The 24,218-nt window shown below is 40.5% G+C and overlaps 1 protein-coding gene across 11 annotated transcripts in view; it reads left to right on the top strand.

Annotated features, from left to right (window-relative positions):
- The window catches only part of LOC140725132 (alpha-(1,6)-fucosyltransferase), an 839,166-nt gene that overhangs the window by 467,643 nt on the left and 347,305 nt on the right, over positions 1-24,218 (top strand). The gene's annotated exons all lie outside the window — the stretch shown is intronic.

Raw genomic sequence — 24,218 nt, 5'->3', positions numbered from 1 at the left:
ATGCAGAATGAATCAATAATATTTACACAGTTTTAAAGAGATTAGCAATTATAGTCAAGAACCAAGTAACTTATTTGGGCTTGGAATTTAATACTCAGCTTTTGTAACAGTATTTTTGATGTGTTCAAAATGTGCCCCTCAGTTAACCTTTATCCTGCAATAATTAGTTCCCATTTATCTTAAATATGCAGCCTTGAATTTCACTTTTTTTACCTAGAAGCAAATAATGGTTGATTTCTGAGTGCTGCTTTAGCTATACCTAACTGTTTTGGAATAAAACCTCTCTAATATTAGTTAAATCTCCATGTTATTTATAGATTGATCCAATCTTGCACTAAAAGATATAGGAGCAGGAAGAGGCTGCCTGGCCCTTCAATGCTGCCTTACCAGTCAATGTGGTCTGGGCTGATCTTCCCTTGGTCTTGGTTCCTTCTTCGAATCTGGTCCCCAAAGCCCTCAATCCCTTAATCTTTCAAGAAGATATCTACCTCCACATTATATACATTACATGAATTGGCCTTCCCAACTCTCTCAGGCAAGAAACAACTGCAGATTTACAATCCTCTGTGAGAAGGGTGCAACATTTGAAGTATTGTGTTGTATTATCAAATGGATTTGGGAATGATACAACCAGTGAGAGGTGGCTACATTTCTCTGGCTCTTCCCTTGCCCATCCAAACAATGTAAATGGGGATATCAGTGAAAACCACTCTCATCGCAGAAGTACTGGGTCGCAGATCCAGCCGCATCAATGTCATTCCTAAATGAAGTCTTTAACCCTCATTCCAAGTGTTATGGATACAATTTGATCCAATGATTATAGTTTTTGTTGTGACTGACTAAAACTGAGCTACATGGGAGCTGTAATTGGGAAATATAAAGGTATTCTTTCACAGAGTGAAAAGGGAGAGAGTGAGTTCAGGAGAATCCAAGAAAATCTCTCTCTTCTGAAATGACATTTTATTGTTCTTCAACACAAAGATAATAATATAAATAATTGACATACACAAAATGATGGAGGAACAAATCTGGCCAGGCAGCATCTGTGGAAAAGAGTAAACAGTGGATGTTCCCCCATCCCCAGCCCTTAATCTCTTTCACCAATCAACTTCCCAGCCTGTTACTTTATGCCCTCCCCTCTCCCAGTTTCACCTATCACCTACTACTTTGTACTATTTCCTCTCCTTCCTCCACCTTCTCACACTGACTTCTCCTCTTCCTTTCCAATCCTGATGAAGGATCTCAGACCGAAACGTTGACTGGTTACTTTTTTCCATAGATGCTGCCTGATCTGCTGAGTTCCTCCAGCAGTTTGTGTGTATTGCTTTGGATTTCCAGCATCTGCAGATTTTCTCTTGCTTGTAATAAATGATTAACTACAGTTTCAATTGTTAAAATCACCTATGTAACTTTAACACTCACCGCAATCCACAGCCTGTAATTTTCCTTTAAGAAATGTACTTTTGAATTGTCTAAATGAATTAGTGATTTTACTACCTCCTAAAGGATTCAGCGAAAGGGACCCTTGGGAATGCAGGTATGTCACTTTGAAGATGAAGTTTGGCCAACACCAGGGCAGCCATCACTAGTACAGACCTCAAACCAGATTAAAGCATTGAGGCCCGAGAGGGGAAAACAAGCCAATGTTCAGCCCTACTACTCCATGCCAAATAAAGCAGATTAAAGTGTCGAGGTTTGAGAGCAGAAAACAAACCAGTGTTCCACACCTTCTGCCTGTGTTTGATCCATCTCCCAATCTTGGTACTGTCATTGTTCGGGCAGAACAGGAGAGCTGAGTCCCATGTCGCAGCCATCGGGCTCCTAGACTGGCTTCGCTTGCTGCCACATTGTGCACTCACTCTCGGAGACTCAGCAGCTCACGTTCTGCGTGTTATTTGTTTACTTTTTATTGTTTGCTTAATTTGTACCTCTTACGCTTACAATGTTTGTTGCTCTTTGTTGTGTGTGGTTTTTCATGGTTTCTATTGTGTTACTTTGTTTTGTGGCTGCTTGCAAGAAGATGAACCTCAAGGTAGTATGCGTTCTTTGATAATACATTTACTTTGAACTTAACACTGGGAATGCAGTCAGATAAATTTAGTTACATATTTACTGTAGCAGCATTTCCTAACCAGCAGAACCCTTCTGAATATTCAATACCTGCGTGTGTCCCAAATGCCTCAATACAAACTCGAGACTTGCCTAGCCTTGCCTCGGATCTGCTGCTTTGAATCGGGTCCAAACTGTTTCAGAAACGGGCAAACGTTGGCTCGTTACTCGCTTTCAGACCCAAGCCATGCCTCTTTAGTTTGGCCCAAATGTGCCATGCCACAACTGTCTTGCACTTCCGAGACTTCAGTTTGCACTGCAAAAATGCTGGACTGTACAAGCAGTTCAAAAGCCTAGCTCTGAAAGGGAAGATACTGGCTATTGATTGCAATGATTGTTTTCAAGAGAAAGTGTGCTTAGTATGGTAGTTAGCAGTTTTGTTTGCTGCCAGCAAGTTCTCACTGTGCTTTACTAGTTCCACCATAAACCGCCAAGCAGCCAAAGTGCTACACATGCCCATTCATCTCCTCCCTCACCTCCATTCAGGACCCTGAACAGTCCCTCCAGATGAGGCAAAACTTCACCTGTGAATATACTGGGGTTGCCTATTGTATTAGGTGCTCCCAGTGTGACCTACCCTACACTGGTGAGACCTCTTCATAAAGCACCTCTGCTCCATCCACCAAAAGTGGAACTTCTCGGTGGCCAAACATTTTAACTCTTATTCCTCTTCTGACATGTCAGTCCATGGCCTCTTCTCCTGGCACAATGAGCCCACCCTCAGGGTGGAAGTATAACACCTTATATTCCATCTTGGTAGCCTCCAACCTGATGGCACGAATAACAATTTCACATTCTGGTTAAAAAAAATTTCCCTTCCCCTCCCATCTTCAGTTCTCCAGTCTGGGCTCTTGTCAAATGCCTATCACCTCCCCCTGGCCCTGGTATCTCTCCTCCTTCCCTTTCTCCTATGGTCTACTCTCCTCTCCAGCCCTTTACCTTTCACCTTCTAGCTATCCACCTTCCACCACCCCCACCTTTTTATTCTGTGTCTTCTCCCTTCCTTTCCAGTCCTGATGAAAGGTCTCAGCCCAAAACATTGATTGTTTATTCTTTTCCATAGATGCTGCCTGACCTGTTGAGTTCCTCTCGCATTGTGTGTGTATTGCTTTAGATTTCCAACATCCGTGGTATTTCAAACAAGAGAAATTTGCAAATGCTGGAAATCCAAGCAACACACACAAAATGCTGGAGGAACTCAGCAGGCCCGGCAGCATCTATGGAAAAGAGTAAACAGTCAACGTTTTGGGCTGAGACCTTTCATTAGGACTGTGGGAAAAAGATGAGAAGGCAGAGAAAGAAGGTGTGGGGAGTGGAGGTAGAAGTACAAGGCCATGGAAGAAAGGGAAGGGGAGGAGTGATTGGCAGGTAAGGAGATAAGGTGAGAGAGGGCAATGGAGAAGGGGTGGATGGAATAGCTGAAAGTTCAAGAAATCAATGTTCGTGCTATCAGTTTGGAGGCTACCCAGATGGAATATAAGGTGTTGCAGCTCCAACCTGAGTGTGGGCTCATCGCGGCAGTGGAGTTGGCCATGGACTGATATGTTGGAATGGGACAGTGAAGTAGAATTCAAAAATGTGATTACCAGGAGTTCATGCTTTTTCTGGCAGTCTGAGCATAGGTGCTCGACGAAGCAGTCTCCCAATCAATGCTGGGTCTCACCCATATACAAGAGGCCGAACCAGGAGCACTATATACAGTAGATAACCTCAACAGACTGACAGGTGAAGTGTTATCTCACCTGGAAATACTGTTTTTGGGGCCCTGAATGGTAGTGAGGGAGGAGGTGTAGGAACAGATGTGGCATTCGTTCCACTTGCATGGGTAAGTGCCAGCTGGGATAAATGGACAAGGGAGTCGTGTAGAGAATGACCCCTGAAGAAAGTGGAAAGTGGGGGATGGGGTGGGGGGGGGAGGGAAAGATGTGCTTGGTGATGGGATCCTGTTGGAAATGGCGGAAGTTACAGAGAATTATGTGTTAGCTCTAGAGGCTATTCGGTCGTAGGTGAGGACAAGAGGAACCCTATTCCTGGCAGGGTGGATTGAGTGAGGGCAGACACGCGCGAAATGGAAGTGATGCGGGTGAGGGCAACATTGATGGTGGAGGAAGAAAAATCCCTTTCTTTGAAGAAAGAGGACTTTTCCATAGTTCTGGAATCTGTGGAAGTGCTTGTGTTTAAAATTTCTCCTGTGAATGTCATCATTTTTCAATAAAAAGAAGTAAATCTGAAAGCATACTGTGACCCTTTTGATATCCCACTGTGCTCTTCTTTAAAAAATTATTGTCAGCTGTTTGCTGATTCCTAATCAACCAAGGTACAGATGTTAATTTGATTAACTGATTTTTTTTCTGATTGCTGATTAATTTTGAATGTTAGACATTAACAAGTAGATTCTTGCTGAGAAATTACATTCATTTTCTTGTCATTGAGCTAATAATTGAAAATGGTTCACAGCTTTGTAATTCAATAATGTTTGCAATTTCCCTGTTAGATGCTTCCAAATGAAATGCTGTAATGTTGAGCAGAATTTTCTATTTTTGAAGCTCTGTGAACTATTTGTTGGATCACTTCTTGAAAGGAGCTGTTAATGAAATATTCAAGCTTATCCACACAGTCCAAGTTAAACAGCTTTCTCACATATGCATTTTGTGAATCCTCTTAACAATTTGGTGACTTTGTTTTGCCAGAATTAGAAGGAAAACACATTCAGCCTTTCTAAAATGTTTAGTAGAGCCTTTTCTGTCTTTTTTGGAAGTTGGGCAGTAGAATTAGACTTTACTGCATGTGGTCTTGCTAGTGATCTAAGCAAAGTTAGAAAAAAAAGTAGGTAACTTCAAATTTTGTCACTTATTGTGCTGCTTTGAACACTTGAAACAGTCAACCATCTTTACTATTGCCTTGGACGCACATATTGACGCCTCTGTTGATGAATTCTTAGGAAGATGGTCTATATATTTGTAACAGCAAGACAGCCATTAACTTGTAAAAATCTGCAGTCTTTGTGAAAAACACATCGATATGTGAAATTATTTCACAGCATGTACAGCAACATGAATAGGCGCTACAGACCATAACTTCAGTTTCATGATTATTCATGTCTTAGTGAAGCTAAAAAAGATAATTAAAATCAATCGTGAAACTAGAGACAAGGGTACTTGCATTCCATCGAAGCACTGGAATAGGTTCAGGGCAAATTTAAAATCATTAAAGCTCATGGTTATTATGATTATCTTATAGAGGAGGTTTACTGTCATCCAATGAAAGTGAACCTCCTCTGAAAGGCCTTTGATTGAGGTATTAAAAGTAATAAATTGGGTTATGAGTGCTTAAGGAAAACTAACATGCTCAAAAACACCTGTTTGATAATATCATTCCCTCCAACTTCATGGCCACATCACACAACATCGTGCTTTGAACCATTGTGTCCCACCTTCATCATCACCAAATCAATCTGTGGCCCAAAGTAATTCACAGAATGCTCATCTGACTATTTATTAATTCATGCCAAAAGCTTCTCAAGGAATTTGATTTGTAACTGATCATTGAAACAATACTATCATTGAAGTGTTTTCAGAATATTCAGGTTCTCAGTTGTTATAGACCATCAGAGTTTGTGAACATTGCTGATTCACAAACATTTGAAAACTGTTCTCAAGGAGTTATATCTTCTGAACTTGTTAATTTCTAAAGAGTAAGTGATTAAGTAAATTCAGCAAAACCGAATGAACAGTAAATTACCTTTTTCCTTGTGTGACTTGTTCACCATTGAAATGAATGGAGACATAAAATCTGGCATAAGTACCCCAGGCAAGTTTCACCATTGTTAAAGCAGGGAAAATGTGGAAGCTCTTGCTCAACTGCACGATTACACAAAGCAGCTCAGCAGCATCGATGAGAAAGCAGCCTGCTTAATCACCACCCAAAGCATTCTCTCCCTTCAGTAATGGCACACCATTATGCAAGCTATATATGGCATTTCCAAACAGCTCTGCAACGTTATTGAGATTTGTCACATGAGACCTTCCAAAGGCACAAATTCTAAAGGTATTTTTGTTTCTTCAGTCAAAACCTTGGAAGTCCCTTAGATACAACACTGGTGGAGTGCCTTCACCACAGAGACCGTTCCAGACTGTTCAAGGTGCAACTCATCACTATCTTGCCACGGGCAAATGTGCATAGACAGTAGTGCTGGATTTCCAATAACAATTCACTTCTTGGGTATGAAGAAAATATCAATAATCAAGGATCCACCATATTTTAATTACAGAACAAAAGCACTCCATATTATTTTTAGCCCGCTCATAAATATTTGAGGTTATCCTTGCCCTGGGATGATTTCCAGAGTATGTGACCAGAAGGTCATCCTCCTCCCCATTAGGCAGTTTTTAGGAGATAACTTGCATCCCACAGCACTTCTGTGGGTTTGAAGGTGATTGAGGTGTCTCTGCAGTTCTTTCACTGGGCGGGTGCAGCAGCAAGAACTTGACAGGTCAGGAAAGTGGATCAGATCTCCGGAATATTGTGTGCTCCTTCTACTTTTTGTATTTGTTTTCTGAGTGTCTGAGAAACTTGTCTTCCCAGATGTTTAGAGAGGTTACAGTTTCAGGATTCCCATAAATGTGTGAGGATGTTACATTTATCAAGGAGAATGTAGTAGCAATGATGGAGCTTAGAATAGAGTGTCTGTTTGAAAAGTCTGGTTCTGACCATCAAAAGCTGATTGAACAAGATCAGATCTGATCTTCACTACTGGGAATGTTTACCTGAGATACAACATTGACGTTGGTTCACATATCCTACTAATGGATTCAGAAGTCTTGACTGATTTATCCAGTCCTTTGAGGTGAATTGTTCAAAGTTCCAAGACATCTAGGGAAGTAGAAATCTGTTGAGTAAACCACAGTGCCAAATTTGAAATGTGGCCTTGGAACATTTTATTCCCCTCGATGACAGTGCTGGTGCATTGGAGGAGGTGGTAAAAAATCATTATTGATGTTTGTCTTCATTGAATGATGGCTCCTGAGTTATATGAAGTTTTCCAGTGCCTCATCATTGAACTTGCCAATTAAGGTTGCCATGTAAAATTACATCAATTCAGGGTTGTTTAGTATTCATAAAACTTGCTCTTTATTTAGTAGTCTCTTTGTAAACTGATGTTGTTTCCAGGAAGTGTCATTGTTATTTTCTGGTGTATCCCAGCTACGGTCACATTTAGAGTTCATCTTTATTTGGTTGTTTGTGCATTAATGCAAGTTGAGATTTAGAAATTACTCCAGTGGATTTCTGATGTAATATAAATAGGTTGAATGTAAGTGAAAGAGCCATTGCCGTGACGGAGGTTAGATACATTAACACAAAGGCTGCTTTGGGGTTCACGTAACTAGCTTCTTAAACTGTTGGATTAGCATTCATCTCATTATTTAAGCAGAAGCTTTTATTCAGTGAAAATGATGAAAGCACTTTTTGTGTATTGAGGTGGCAACTCTATGCAAGAAGAATATGAGGTAGCAATCTAATTTGGAAATAAAACACTAAATTTGGTTGCATGCATCTATTATTTTAAAGAGACAAACTTTTCACCATCTTTTTTGATGTGAATTGCCAATATTTGAAAATGTGTAATTAATTGAAAATATCGTCAATTTGAAACTCAGTTCTCTATGTCTGTAAATTTACTTATGACTATCCATATGAATCGACCACCAAATAATTTCCTCATATAAAACTGAACCTGTTCAAAGTATATATGCATTATACAACCTTGAGATTCATCTCCTAACAGGTAGTCATAAAACAAAGAACCCAGAAGTACACATAAGAAGAAGATCATTGAACACCCAAAGAATACATCATACACCCAATAACTGCACGCAAATAGTATTCTGAAATGAAGTCCACAAAGAGAACCCTGTAGTTTAGCACTGAGCCAAGTCATGGAGCGGCGATTTGAACTGGCCTGTCCCCTACCTCAGGCCCTAACACCCTGATCTTTTCAATCTGGCCGGGCACCTAAATCGATATCCAAATATCGGGTTCAATCATCTCAACATGCTCTGGGGCTAGGACCCCACCTATTTCATCTATTAAGACAAGAAAATGATTTTGCTTTAAGTGAGTGAATTACCCTGGTCAAAAAATATGTACTTCATTGAACCTCTACCCCAAGGGAAATGTTAGTAGTTTTAATTGGCAATGCAGATATTCTAGGCAAGGTTTTTTATTGCTGATCTTTAATTGTTCTTGAGAATGTAGTGAACTACAGTTCTTCCAAAGATGCTTCCACTGTTGTCACTGTCACACTGTTCCACTGTTATCACAAAATATATCACTCTTGCTTCTTTGTAACTGTGTTTAAATCTTGGAATTCTTTATCCAAAATATTTTCAAAACAGCAAAGTGTGCAACCTGAAATGGAATTTATAAGTTTAGAGCTCCTGTGCATCTGCTTCCCTTAACCTTCTCAATATTAAAGGTCATATGTTCAGGAGGCATTACAGAGTAGCCTTTGTGAGGTAACTATAGTGCCTTTTGTGGACAGTACACACTATAGCCACTGTGCGGTAGAGATGGACAGTTAGATATTTGGTTTAGTGGATGGGGTACCAATCAAGCAGGCTGCTTACCTATTGCTGGAGTTGGACGTTTCCAATTGGAGAGTTATGCCCTTGATGTATCTTGTGGATGATGGTAAAGCTTTTGACTCAGGACATGAGTCAGTAACTGCAGGAGATCCAGAGCAGTCCTGAAATGTATGTCTGCTTTCAACAGGTGTATGACAAAATAGCACATTAGACTTTATTATTAAAATGGAAGTTCAGAAAATTGCAAGCTATATATTAAAGGAGAATTGAGAAGAGTTATGAAATTAGCTGAGGAACAGAAATTAGTGCTAATATAATTTGTCAGATTGGTGGGAAGTGTACAGTGCTGATTTCGATGTTTGTGAATGAAGCAATTCATGTTTTAGTTTCTCAAGGCAATAAGACAGTGTCTTGGTATGTCCTAAAACAATGATGAAAGCAGTTTAACTGGTAACATCCAAAAGAGAATTGGATAAGAGTTGAAGTAAAACCATATGTAGCGTAACAGAGTAAGATCCATATAGTGGAATTGAATTATGTGCTAAAGCTTTGATGGGCTGAGTGGACTCCCTCCTGTCTATTCACAGGAAGTGCCACTGGAGATGCAGAGAACTCTTCTTCAGCCAAAAGCTTGGCAGTTTATCAAATACTCTCATGAGAAGTATCAGATAAAAGTTTATCTGTTCATCTATTACTTCTATTGTGGTTAGGGGATCTTGGGAAATGAACTTGAATTTCGCTGAAAGCAGAATTGTATATTTCACTCAAGGCAAACCAGGAACTTGATTTGTCTTAATGTTTCAGTTATTTTTGCTGTCTATCCAGAAGATAGAGTGGAGTAGGGGTCAGTTCTCACTATGGAGAAATCACAGCAGCTGATTATTTAAAGTCTACATATTGGAGATGCTGAAATAAAACCAAAAATTATACCAAATACCAAAAAGGTTATGTAGCATCTGTGCTGAGAATAACAGCGGACATTTCAGTTCAATAACCTTTTTATCAGAATCTTTGGGAAAGTTCTTAAGAGGGACGTTTGCTTGTTATGGTTGTCCAGTATACCTATTTAGGTTATTTGGTGTTGGGCAGTAAATTATGTTTTGAATGGACACAGTTGTTGCTTCTAAGAGGATATCAGACGTGAGCATACCGTCCAAGTTGACATTCTGGGTATATGCATCTCTTGCATTTTCGTTTGCAATTTTTCTTTGTTGTGCCCTCTTTATTTCCCCTCTTTCTCTAACATCATTATCTCATTCCCTCCCATCTTTGTCTGCCCTTTTTAGCATCACATTTCAAATGCCCCTTGTCTCCCTACCCTATTTCTTTGTTCATTGTGATGGCTGCTTCTCCTTGTTCCAGGTAATTACGCAAAGTCGGTGTTTATTAACTAAACACTGTGTCATTGACATAATTCTGTTATATCTAATTACTCCGAAGAAAGCAGCAGTGAATCAAGTGGTGTAGTGAATTCTTATTTTCCAAATCATATGATAAAATGAGCTATGAGTTTCAACAAAAATAACCTTGGATTTGAAAGTTACCTTGGTGGTGGGGGGTGGAGGGGGGAAGAGTGTATTTGGTTATTTTAGTGTGTAAATTGACCAGAAGATAAATTTGTCTGTTTTTCTTCATCATATTGTCTGTCCTATGACTTTGTAGTTTATTTTACTGTTATGTCATGGGGAGGAAGTGGATTATTTTCTGTGTGGTGGTGAGGCACCTTGACATGAATATGTAGGCCTATCCTTAACCTGGATCACATACCAGAGAAGCATTTTCACTGTAAATGATTTGGCATCACAGAACATCTGTTCAGTTGCTTAGCCCAGTTTTGGCTTGTGTCATTTCTGACTGAGATCAAACTCACCAAGCCTCGTTTGAGTCCTTAACTATTTTCAGTTCTTTTCACCTTTTGTCAGATTAACAAATCTAAAAAATCTCTGGTCATTCATTCAGACCAGTGATCCAGTTATCACTGTAATTCCAAATTTCCTCACAAGTGAGGAATAAGAAAGTGATTCATGTTAATTTATTTATCTCTTCGTTTAAATAGCTAAACCTGAAGTTGAAAACAACTTTATTCATGTTTTCTGTTGACTTTTCACGGAGCTCAGCTGAAAAAACTTCACAGGAATTTTCTGCCACAGACCTCCAGCAGTATCAAGCAATCAGCTTAAGTAAGGAAAATAAGTGATAACAGTTTCAGTGGCTGCAGCCATCTCATTCCACTTGTTTCCTTGTCAAAGAACTGGGCATCTGTTCAGTTTTCAGAAGAGAAACACAACATTCTATTGACAGCTAATAATTCAATGAAGTTATGAAAGGCACAGTGAACTGTAACCTCCAACCTGATGGCATGAACATTGACCTCTTGACCTTCCAGTAATACCCCTCCCCTTCACCATTCCCCATTCCTGTTTCTTTTCTCACCTTATCTCCTTACCTGCCCGTCACCTCCCTCTGGTGCTCCTCCCCCTTCCCTTTCTTCCATGGTCTTCTATCCTCTTCTCTCGGATTCACCGTCCTCCAGCCCTTTATCTCTTTCACCAAGCAACTTCCCGGCTCTTTACTTCACCCCCTTCCACTCCCCCAGTTTCACCTATCACTTGCCACCTAGTATTTCTGCCTCCCCTCCCCCTCAACTTCCTTCTCTGACTTCTCTTCCCTTCCAGTCCTGATGAAGGGCCTCAACCTAAAACGCCAACTGCTCACTCTTTTCCATAGACTCTGCCTGGCCTGCTGAGTTCCTTCAGCATTTTGAATATGTTGCTGTGGATCTCCAGCATCTGCAGATTTTCTTGTGTTTGTAACTATAGATTGTTTTTAATAACAATGGATTTCAGTTAGTAGAACACATCAGGGCCAGTACATTTTGGCCCAGTTAAGCCGCTGCCCCAATTAGCTGTAATTTCACATGGAAATAGGTTAAAAAAAAAGTATGAAAAATATAAACTACTGTTTATATGAGTAACGAGTTATGCATTTCAATGAAATACAGAACAAATTAGATTACTATCAATACTACTACAGAACTATAAAACTATGTATTAGTTCCTAATAGCTATCGATGGAGGAATTCATTCAGTGTACGTGCTCTTTTGTGCAGTCAGTGCAGACACTTACTCCAGATAATGGACTGTCTTCATGCAAATTTTGATTGTCCCCTGCTAATCTTCATTTGTATTGTAACATTCAAGTTGATTGTCAATACCTTCAAATTCTTCATTGCTTCTAACTTGTTGAAGTAATGAAATCATTTCATTTTTACTCCCAGCCATTTCTGGTGTCTTGAAACCTCAGTGCTTGAAACCGCACTGAACAAAATGATCGGATTTGTCTTTCTGCTTATTCCTCACCAGCTATCAGAGACAAAAATTGCTGTTCTTTAAACACAAGCACATGCAACTGACACTATTTTAAAACTGTTTGTTTTAAGTACAGTGTAATATCTAATGGCCACACAAGTACACACATCTGATGCTTATTAGAAACTGTTTGGCAACAGACTCCTGCCCAAATTAAGCAGAATAGTGTCCCAAATAAGTGAAAGGGATCGTGACTATTTTCTCAAATAGTTCGTGTTCTTTCAGAATTGTCCCAAAAAAGCAGCTTCCCTGATTAATCAGCGGCCTAATTGACCAGAAGCCACTATACATCCAAAAGTTTCCCAAATGATATTTCTGCGAAAAGACAGTTTTACCAAAGACAATGAGTTTCAGCTTCCCTCGTGAAGTTTTCTTTGAGAGTTATGTGGAAACTTGGCCAGATTTAAACTGCTGTTGAAATTTGAGTATTGAGAGAAAATGAAAGGGCTTTCTAATTTAAAAAAAACCAGAAGTATTAAAACGTATTCATTGCATCTTCCATAGTTATTTAATTAAAGCTATCTGTCAATTTGGAGTTTTGTTCCATCAGAAAGTGGCTATTAAATTATACCAAAAAATTAAAAATTATTTGAAGAATATTTTTATTTCTTCATTTTTCAGTATCTGGACATCACTGGTAAAGTTGCTGATAGTTACTCATCCTGAATTGCCCTAGAAAAAATGATAGGAGCAGGAATAGGCCATCTGGCCCGCCGAGCCTGCTCCGCCATTCAATTAGGTCATGCCTGATCTGGCCAAGGGCTCATCTCCACCTACCTACCTTTTCCCCATAACCCTTAATTCCCTTAATTTAGTGAGTGCGATGCAATCACTAAAGCAGCCCACCCAGAGTATGTTCTGCACCCTTGCTACTTTCAATGACTTTTCCAAATGCTGTTCAACGTGAAAGAGCTTTGCTCTGCCAGCTGAGGTGATTAGGAGGCAGTTTCCATTTCTGACCAGATGTAATGAGACCTGATTGGACTGGAGTCCGTGTAGCTGCTGTCCCGTTGTCAAGACAGGACGTACAGCACTAGGTTACACTGCAGGGAAGCCCAAGTGACTGACATGCTGAGTATTTTCAGTTCTTGCATTGCCTGTTGTTTATAAGATATAATTATCTCTCTGTGATCATGTCACATGATTCACATTGCTTTACATGAAAGTTAAAAAAAATCTGCCGACACTGGAAATCTGAAATAAAAATAGAAATTGCTGGAAAAAAGCAAAGCTCAGTAGGTCAGGCAGTGTCTGTGGAAAGAGAAATAGTTAACATGTTAAGGTTAACATTTATCAGCTCTTACATTCCGAACTCCCAGTCCCATTCAGTTGTTCCTTTTTCCACAGATGTTGCCTGACCAGTTGAGTTTTACTGGCATTTTCTGTTTCCATTGTCTCTGATCACACTCTGGAAGAGCTCTCCTAGCTTCAGTGGTCAGTGGGATGACGAGGCTGGAAACAATTTTGCTTTCAATGGCAGATGATTATGGTATATCTGAATGGCCACTAATAAGGAGTTAAGAACCATTCACATTACTGTGGACTTGGAATATAAATCAAGGGTTGGTATAGAAGCATTGTGCCAAATAACAGATTTCTGATCTCTTTTTGTCATATAATTAGATATTGTATGAAACAGGTGCACCACGGATTATCGAGAACTCAATATCATCTAACAGGATTGGCTTGTTTGACATTAAAATGGTGAAGTAATAGTGAAGTAATCCTGTGGGTTTTTTGTGGTTTCGTTACTGATTTTGTGCAAGTGACACATGCCAACTTGCACAGATAAAAGTTACTTTCTGAAAAGCACTCGACATTGCTTACTGTAAAGGAGTCAACAAAAAGAAGAATGGCATTTTTTTAGCATTATTTGGGAGGAAGGCATCAGAAGCGGCTTGCAGTCCAACAAATGGTGCAAATGTCTTGTGATCGCAATACCCTGTTGGACTTTGGTGATATAAAATACTGCAAGTCTGGTTCATTGGTGAGACCCGCAGCGGGGCAGCCTTGGTTGATATTGGGTCTAGGCCCTCCTGCTGTGGTGTCACCTGTTATAGCCAGCCAGGCGAGGAGGTGCCAGAGGCAGTGTGTGAGAGAGCAGAGGTGTTGCAGGTGCACCCTCCCATCAGTGCTGTCCTCCAGTGTTCGCCATGGAAGATGGGCTGGAATGCCTTTGTCTGTGGCTGTGGGAGATGAGGAACAGCTGTATGCTCGCTCTTGCAGAAATGTGACTCCTGAACAACATCTCATGCAAAAGTAATCTTCAGGCCATGGCTATCAGGGACTTATGCTAATATTATTGTCTGTGACTGTATGTGCTATCACAACTGTGTCTTGGAAATAACATGTAGCTCAGCTGGTTGATGGTTGTGTTGGGTTGTTCTCCAATCTTGGCGATTTACTTGCAAATGTTTTGTCACCATGTGAGGATACCGTCATTGTGCTATTGATTGTGGTGTGTCCTCTGAATGCTTGGCCTTTATATACCTTTCAATCAGTTGATTGGATGGCATTTTGGAAACTCATTTGTGATGTGGGGAAGAAAGCTTGTCGCTGATTGGCTGTGTGTCGAACATCGTGCATTGTGGTCTGAAATTTTGTCCGCATCGGCCCATAGATAGGATCAAGTTAGAATTGTTCATGGAAAACCACACTTCTAGTAATGCTCTTTCATATCACGCGTTCACTTCTGCCATAACTTTCACTAATGCCCAGTCGAATTTGTGCCCCTCTTGATCTTCACGAGTAGAGCACACGAAAAGTTGGTTATGCCATTTTCCAGCCAGCTGATGTTCAAGGATCTTTGTGGATAGTTTGATCCCAGTTTGGCTGATGTAATATTTGCTGCAGTTCCTGCAATGGATTTTATGGACCACATAGATCTTCACTAATAGCTTGGTTCGTTCTTTTGGACTGCAAAGTACTCTCCTCAACATTGCTGTTTGATTGTGTGCAACTGAGACTTTCTGTTCTTGGAGTAATCAGGCTATCAGTTCTGAGATATTTCAAATGTATAGAAAGACAACCTGTTTGCTTCTTGGTTGTCGACTTCGTAGGCAGCTTTATATGAGGTTCAGTGGGTTTCTGCTTTGTGTGAATACTTTAGAGATGTTTCTCCTCTTTGCCCTTTAGTTCTGCCATGCTGCAGTGTGTCTCGGCAACTGTGTGTGCTGTGTGTAATTGTATGTAAGGTGTTTTGCACTTTGGCCCCGGAGGAACTCTGTTTTGTTTAGTTGTATACTGTACATGTATATGATTGAATGACAATTAAACTGAAATACTGCTACTCTTGTTGCTTCGGATTCTTTCAGCAGGATTTTGTAAAGAGCAGTGAAAATTTTGTTCTTTAGAATTGTACTCTGAGCTGAGTTAGTGAGTTAGGTGGACGAGAAGCTATTTTCTGCTGATTAAGAATGCTGAATTACCTGACAACACAGAACCAGTGTTAGAGCATTGATGATATAACCAGTCTGTGCTTTGAATTCAACTGCCAATTTCTGAGCCTTTGAGAAAAGCAATTCTCGAAATTTATTTCCATTTAAGATAGAATAATTGCCTACATCTTGAGGGTTCTATAAATTTTGATGCACAAATTTAAAAATGACTAATGTGGAATAATAATAATAACAGAAGAAACATAAGAACATAAGAAATAGGGGCAGGAGTAGGCCATCTGGGCCAAAGAACCTGCTCTGCCATTCAATCAGGTCAATTAAGATTCAATAATCTTCAATTGTACAAAAGAAAGCAGCTTCCTGAAAAATCCTTAAAGCAAATATATGTCTCTAGATTTCCCTGTTCTCCACTTCATTTTTAACTTTCTTATTATTTTACACCCTCTGACTGAGGCGTCCACCTTCTCTTCGTACTATCCAGATGCTGCTACTTTCTTGGATGACAAAAGTTATCAGAGACAGAGATTGTTGAACTGTTCAAGTTTTTGTCATTTAATAGAGAAAGGGCTCAGTCAGGAATGGCTTTCTTGAAAGGGTTTAAACTGTTGACTTAAATTTCGATTAATTAGCCTGCTGTTGTCAATGCTTATTTAAGAACCGAGTGATTGCTGAACTACTATCTGAAAACTTGCTTGGGTAAAGGGTATCTTATGTTTTCTGCCTGAAGGTTAATCAGTGTTGTAATAGATTACCAGAGGCACTATTATGCTATTTCGTATATACTTTCTATTTCGAGAACCTTCGGTTTTGTCATTATAACAGGATACTGATAGGTGACTCACGACTTCAAGTTGTCTAAAGTGCACCAGGAAGGGCTACATGTGGGAAATGGCTGTTGACAGCACCACTGGCTATCAGTAAAAGGAAGCCCATGGTTACCAAGGTCAGCTATCAAAATGATACATAATCCAGTCCTAACCTGTCTAGTTAGTCCAAGTTTGAACTGAGCCTGAGATTTTTTCCATACTCAGCATCACTGTAAGTTTAACTATATCAGAAAAAAACAGAATATCGAGCCACTCATCTCAGTTAGTACTAATAATACAGTACGTTTGTATCTTGCAAATTTTTCCAGTCCATTCAACCTTTCCTGATTTCAGTGTTATCCTTGTATCTTTTAGACACCACCTCTAGTGCCTCCATATCCCTCTTTTGTTACAGTGAGCAACTGTGTGCAGCATTCTATCAACTTAATCTCCATATCTATCTCCAAATTCCAACTTTGGCCCTTCGAGATGTAGACTCTGATGCCTAGTTTCTCTTTAAGGCTTTACTCCTTTGTGGCACCACTTTTGGTGATTAGTGTACTGGTTCTTGCACCTTGTCCGGTGCAGTGCTGCAGATCATCCTGACATGGCAAAAAAGCTTAGCTGTATTGGCACAGTCGACCTGGCAACACACAGTCTCGGTTGTTTTATTGGAATCCAAGCTGAACCAGCATCTGTGGTAGGTCAGTGAATGAGGTTTTATAGGCTGCCGGTGAGCCACTGCGACAGAACATTTTTCATGGTGTTCTTTTGTTACGTAGGTAGCAAGGAAGATGATAATCAGTTACCTGAACACAGGAAATGTAAGGTGTGCAGAAGAGGGAGTTGAGAGTTAATTTGACATGGGAAATGTAATAATTGAGGTTAGGAAACATTTGAGACACTGAGGGTTGATGCACAACGTTATGAAGGAACAGGAAAAAATTCCTTTCACTTTGCAGTAATGGCAGGTACGAAGATTTATATAATTGTATTGCCACCCATTTGACTGTAAGAGGATGGCATTTATCGCCACCAATTCAAAGCTGGTAAGAGGTTGCTGCCAAAAAAACTTTGTAATTAATATGGGTCATGGAATATCTGCATTATGATAGAATTATAAAAATATGCACCTCGTAAGGAGTATTCGACTCAGTTTTAAAAAATCGTGCAGTGAAATGGAAAGCTGGGTGCTGCTACAGACTCATTTCAGCACTGAATTACACCTTGTGGGGTGAGTGAACAGATGAGACACAAATTTAGTAAATCGTGTCATTTGATAGTCTGCGGTTAATTTTAAATGACTTCTATGTCCAACCTGTCTATTCAGGGCATTTGAGTGGGGGTAGTAATGGAAATCACAAAAGGCTGTCAAAAGTTCCCAAAATGCAAAATATTCAATACTAACTTTTACTTTTAAACATTCATGGATGTAGGTATTACTGGCATGGCTGGTGTTGTATACAGTTATCTTGGTATAAAAAAGCTCCAACGTGCAGTTAGTAGATTTTCAGCTGAACCACCAGCTTTGCTTTGGTTTGGTGGAAAATTCTGCTGAATTAGAGTTGAACGTAGCTCAGAAGGCCCTACCCCAAGAATTCTTAAGGGGGCTGAATCCACCATTAAATACCTGATTGTGTTTACAAACAGGAGATCAATGTGTGTTTCAGTTTCTGGTTGAACTACAGCCCTCTCCCAAAGAAGATTTACAGTGGTACTTTCAAGCATTCTAAGTTTTTGAGTTCACCTGGTGATTAGGGTTTGAAGAGGACTTTCGAAATGTTGTGAGGATACTCTGCTTCAGTTAAGATTGTACCAACACTGAAGGCATTTATTCCAAGAATTCTCCTGAGCTAAAAGAGAGTAAGTTCTGTGCTACTCTATCAAACTGGATGCTTTATGGAAGTCAGCAATAGAATGGGAGCACCTTCTCATTAGGTGTCTAGCCAAGAGATATCCAGAGGCAATGGCTTGTGTTGGACTCTTTTCTCCCCCAAATCCTCCTCCTCGTGTGAAGATCATTCTTCCTCACAAGGAGCTTTGGACACAATACCACATCCTAGTAACTGCATTGCTTCATCCTTTTCCTCCGGGCTATCAATGCCTGGAGGCACAAGACTTTGCCAATGCTGGGACACCAAGCAACAAACTATCTACAAGAGAAACTTAATGGGGAAGTAGGGAAGTAGGGGGAATGGAATTGTTGAAACTCAACGTCAGGATTAGGAAAGAGAGAAAAGCCTACCACTTCAATTCCCCATCCCAGTCCTGCTATAACCTTTCTGTCTCTGATGTAAGTGTGAAGAACAATGCCTCATATTCATCTGGGCAGATTGCTGCCATCTGCACTCAACACTGAGCTCTCTAACTTGAAATGACCGAACAACTGATTGTGGACAAAAGGAAGGAGAAGTCAGAAAAAATCACCAGTCTGAGGGACTAGCAGTGAAAACAGTGATCAGCTTCAAGTCTGTGTGTATAACATCTCAGCTGATCTGTCCTGAACCCTACACAATGATGCAATTATGAAAAAGTTATGCCAGTCACTTTACTTCATTAGCGTTTTGAAAAGATTTGTTATGTCACCAAAGACTCTTGCAAGTTTCTGCAAATATATACCAGAGAGAATTCTAACTGGTTGCAATACAGTCTATAATATTAGTAGGCAGCCATCAATCCCAGGGGATCATGGGTTTGCGCCTCTGGTGGCCTGTGTCCTCTCCAGGACACAAGCCTGGGCGGGAAGATTTGAGGAACCGGCTGTTGCCCATGCAGTGAGTTCCCCCTCTCCACGTCACTGATGTAGTCCAAGGGAAGGGCAAGCGCCGATACGCTTGGCACCAGCGTCGTCGCAGAAATTGCCAGAGTGAAGTTGTAAACAACGTCAAACCGCCTTAGGGACCCTGGCTCCGGACTTCTTCCTGGGGGTTTACTCCCGAAGCCTTTCCCGTGGGTACGGTCGCAAAGCAACCATACAGAGCAGCAGAGTTTTAAAATCAGAGTTTTCCTTCTCCTAGGCAGGCTGCCGTACAAGGCTGATGAGCCCCACCTGCCCAAAACAGTCTAAAATATGGAGGCTCCAAGACACAGGATGGTAAGAGGCTGCCGAGAGTTGTAGGTTGAATAATTTCCACCACAGGTACAACCCTCCCTACCTACAATGGCATCTCCTAAAGTCAGTGCCAGCATCTGGGACATACCCTTTTCTTGTACTATCACCGGAGTGGAGGTATGAGAGCCTGAAGACCCACACTCAGCATTTTATGAACAGCCTCTTGCCCTCCACCATTGGGTTTCTGGATGGTCCATGATCACTACCTCATTACTTGTCTTTTGCACTATTCATGTTTACCTTATAAGAATTTGTTTTGCACAGTACTACTGCAGCCAAGCAACAAAATTGATGAGATGTGTCAGTGATAACAAACCTTATTCTGATTCTGAATCTTTTTTTTATCTGTATCAAAACTGGCTGTCCCTACCTGCCATCCATCTGTCATTTTGGCTCCTTTTTTCCCTTCTTCAGGATACGCCCAGCATGACAGACTTCCCTGCTGGGCATCTCCCACAGCCCTGCTGTTTGCAACACATAAAACAGACAAAGGAGCATAACCTGATTCTCACTGTCACATTGTCCTAGCATATCAGAGATGCTCCCTTTGTTCTATAAATCCCTCTACACATTCTCTGCTACCAAAAACAAACTTGCTTTCTCTTTTTATCCAGTTCTGCTGAAAGATCTCAGACCTAAGGAATAAGAAGGGGATAGCCATGTTATTGGGATTATATTATAGACCACTCAAAAGTCTGCGGATATTAGAGGAGCAAATATGTAGAGAAATCAAAGACTTATGAGAAACATAAGACCATAGACAGTAAGAAAATGGAACAGAATGAGTATTTGGCCCATTGAGTCTGCGATACCATTTGGTCACGGCTGATACCTATCCCTCTCAACCCCATTCTCCTACCTATCACGCCTTGACTTATTGTATTGTATCAACCCCCACCTTCAATACACTCAGTGACCTGGCCTCCTCATCCGAATGTGGCAACAAATTCCACAGATTCACTAACCTCTGTCTAAAGAAACTCCTCCTAGTATATCTCTCTCTTTTGAGGTTGTGCCCTCTGGTCCTAGACTTCACCAACATAGGAAGCATCCTCTCCATCTCCACTCTACTGAGACCTTTCAATATTCAATAGGTTTTAATGAAATCACTCCCCATTCTTCTAAATTCTAGTGAGTACAGGCCCAGAGCCATCAAATGCTCCTCATTTGATAAGCCTTTCAATCCTGGAATCATTTATGTGAACTTCCTTCGGCAGTCTCGTTGCTTCCTCAACACTACCTGCCTCTCCACTTAGCTTTGTATCATCTGTAAGCTTGGCCACAAAGCCATCAATTCCATCATCCAAATCATTGATGTACACCATAAAAAACAGCGATCCCTATACCAACCCCTGTGGAACACCCCTGCAGCCAATTAGAAAAGTCTCCCTTTGGGGTTTTTTATCGTTTTGTTTAGTTAGTTGGGTTTTTTTCCTCTAAGTAGGGGTTCTTTTTTCTTTTTTTCTTCAACAAAAATTCTTAACATTTTATTTTTTCTTCTTATTATTGATATATTGCTTAGCTTTGTTAATCAGTTATTTGCTAATTTAATTCTTCATTGTACATAATGACATATTGACTTGATTCCCTTAATGTATTTTTTGTTGATCTTTAATAATAATTAAGAAAAAAAAATTTTTAAATGAGAAAAGTCTCCCTTTAAAGGTTCAAAAGGTTGATTTTAATATGTATGTTTGTGGAAAACAACTCTGAGATTAGTCTTCTCCAGATAGCCGTAACAGGAAAACAACAGAAGTAGTTGAAAGAAAGACATCAATTACCCACCCTCCTGTACGAAAAGAAAAAGATACAACAACTCGCAAACCCCAAACCCCCCGCAACCTCTCCACACAAAAACTAAAAGGTCACCCACATGGAGAAACAACAAGAACAATAAACCCCAAAACCCTAACCCTCCAATCGGTGAGAAGAAAGAATGGGCAAGAACATGAAAAAAAAATAGAACTGAAAGAGGCCAATATGCACTAGAGTTAGTTTGAACTACAGTCCAATCCATAAATTGCAGAATTGCAGAATCTCCAAGGGCAGTGACTCAAACCAGTGGCCCCACCAAGGAAGTGACATGAACTGCAGCCCCTCCGAGGGCTTTGACTCGAACCAGTGGCCCCTCTGAGGGCTTTGACTCAAACAGCGGCCTCTCCAAGGGCAGTGACTCAAACCAGTGGCCCTTCTAAGGGGGTGACGTGAACCAGTGGCCCCTCCAAGGGCAGCGAGTTGAACCAGCAGCCCCTCCGAGGGCAGAGACTCGAACCCAGCAGCATTTCTGAGAACCACTTGCTCTCCTCCACCTTTGTCCAGATGTTTCAATCTTCCTGGATGATTCAATCAGTGAGAAATGTAGTTGATCATGGCCCCTTATCTTGTCTCTGAGCTACTCCTTGTGGTAGCTCGTGCTCGCATTTCTCTCCTGGAGTTTTCTCAGGACAGCAGAGCACTAGCTCACTTAGTTGAGCTGGAGATAGTAAGAATAAGTAGAAGATGTAGGAAAAACTGGAAGATGTTGCCCAAAGAATTGTTGTAGGCTGGCGCCATCTTTATTTCCATTCTTTGCCTCCTGCCAGTCAGCCAATGTTCTATCCATGCTAGTATTTTTCCTGTTATGCCATGGGCTCTTATCTTGCTAAGCAGCCTCATATGTGTCATCTTGTCAAAGGCCTTTTGAAAATCCAAGTACTGTACGCAACATCCACCAATTCTCCTTTGTCTATCTTGCTTGTTATTTCCTCAAAAAATTCCAACAGGTTTGTCAGGCAAGATTTTCCCTTAAGGAAACATAAGGTTGTGATAGTAGGTGATTTTTAACTTTCCATATATTGGCTGGGACTTCCATACTGTAAAAGGGCTGGATGCAATAGGGTTTGTCAAATGCATTCAGGAAAGTTTCTTACTCAGTACATGGAGGTACCAACTAGAAGGAGTGCGTACTAGATCTATTAGAGAATGAGACAGAGCAGAAGTTTGTGTAGGGAGCTCCTTGCATCTAGTGTTCATAATGCCATTAGTTTCAAGATAATTATGGGAAAGGATAGGTCTAATCCTTGAGTTGAGATTCTAAATGGGACAAAGGCCATATTTGATGGTATCAGAAAGGATCTGGCAAGTCTGGATTGGGACAGGTTGTTTTCTGGCAAAAGTGTACTTCATATGTGGAAGACCTTCAAAAGTGAAATTTTGAAAGTACAGTGTTTGTCTGTTCCTGGCAAAATAAATGGCAATAACAACAGGCTTAGGGAACCTTGGTTTTTGGAAGACTGAGGAATGCAAGAAATGCACTTAAAAAGGAAATCAGGTGGGATTAAGAGGACATAAGGTTGCTGTAGCAACGAGGTGAAGAAGAATCCCAAGGGCTTCTACAGATATATTAAATGCAAAAGGATAGCAAGGGAAAAAACTGGTCCTCTGAAAGATGAGAGTGGTCATCTTTACATGGAGTGGAAAGAGATGGGGGAGATCTTAAATGGACTTTTTGCATCTGTATTTAGTCGGGAGAATCTATAGAAGTGAAGCAAAGCAGCAGTGAGGTTGTGGACCATATACAGATTACAGACGAGGAGGTGTTTGCTGCCTTGAGGCAAAGTAGGTTGAATAGTTCCCCTGGGCATGACAATGTGTTCCTTTGAACCCTGTGGGAGGTTGGTGCAGAAATTGTAGGAGCTCTAGCAGAGATGATTAAAATGTCCTTAGCCATGGGTGTTATTGGAAAGTATTCTAAGCGGGTGCAGTAGAACAGAGGGATCTGGAAATGCATATGCACTATTCTTAGAAAGTGATGTCACCTGGGCCCAACATATTGATGCAATTACAAAGAAGGCACAAAAGTGACTATAAGAAGTTTGAGGAGATTTGGTATGTCACCAATAACACACACAAGTTTCTATTGATGTACTGTGGCAAGTATTTTAACTGGCCACATCACCGTATGGTATGGAGGGGGTCACTGCACACAATCAGAAAAAGCTGTAAAAAGTTGGAAACTCAGCCAGCTCCATCATGGGCACTAACCTCTCCTTCAAAAGGCGGCACCTCAAAAAGGGTCCATCATTGAAGACCCCCATCATCCAGGACATTCCCTCTTCCCATTGCTACAGTCAAGGAGGAGGTAGAGGAGCCTGAAGACATACACTCAATGTTTCAGGAACAGTTTCTTCCCCTCAGCCATCAGATTTCTGAATGGATAGTAAACCCGTGAACACTAGCTCACTATTTTCTTACTTCTCCATTTGCACTACAGGTGCCCCCCTTACAAAGGTAGAGCGTTCCTATGAAACCTTTCTTAAGCCAAAATGGCGTAAAGCGAAGAACCATTAATTTATATGGGAAAAAGTTTCGTAAAAGCGAAAATCCTCTTAGTAATACGAAAACAAGCATAAAGCAAACATTCGTAAAGCGGGGGACGCCTGTACTTACTTAATTTTTTATGTATATACTTTATATAAATATATATTATATATTTTATATACAAATGCCTGTGATATTAAACCTGATTCTGATCCAGATGTTATGTTGAAGTTGTATAAGATGTTTGTGAAGCCTAATTTGGAACACTGTATGCAGTTCTGGTCACCTACTTTCAGAAAAGGTGCCAATAAGATTGAGCAAGTGCAGGAAAAATTTACGAAGATGGTGACAGGACTTGACAACAAGAAATTTTGGGAAAGATTGAATAGGTTAGGACTTTATTTCCTAGAATGCAGAAGGATTAGGGAAGATTTGATAGAGGTATACAAAATTATGACGTTATAGATGGGGTAGATGGGGCAAATATTCATTCAATATTTTCATATGATTTAAATTTTCTTCCTTTTTACTTTTTTTCACTT

The sequence above is a fragment of the Hemitrygon akajei genome, chromosome 3, assembly GCF_048418815.1.
Source record: "Hemitrygon akajei chromosome 3, sHemAka1.3, whole genome shotgun sequence".
Lineage (NCBI taxonomy): Eukaryota > Metazoa > Chordata > Chondrichthyes > Myliobatiformes > Dasyatidae > Hemitrygon > Hemitrygon akajei.
The sequence above is the reverse complement of the archived record's forward strand: the minus strand, read 5'-3'. Positions and strand labels throughout refer to the sequence as shown.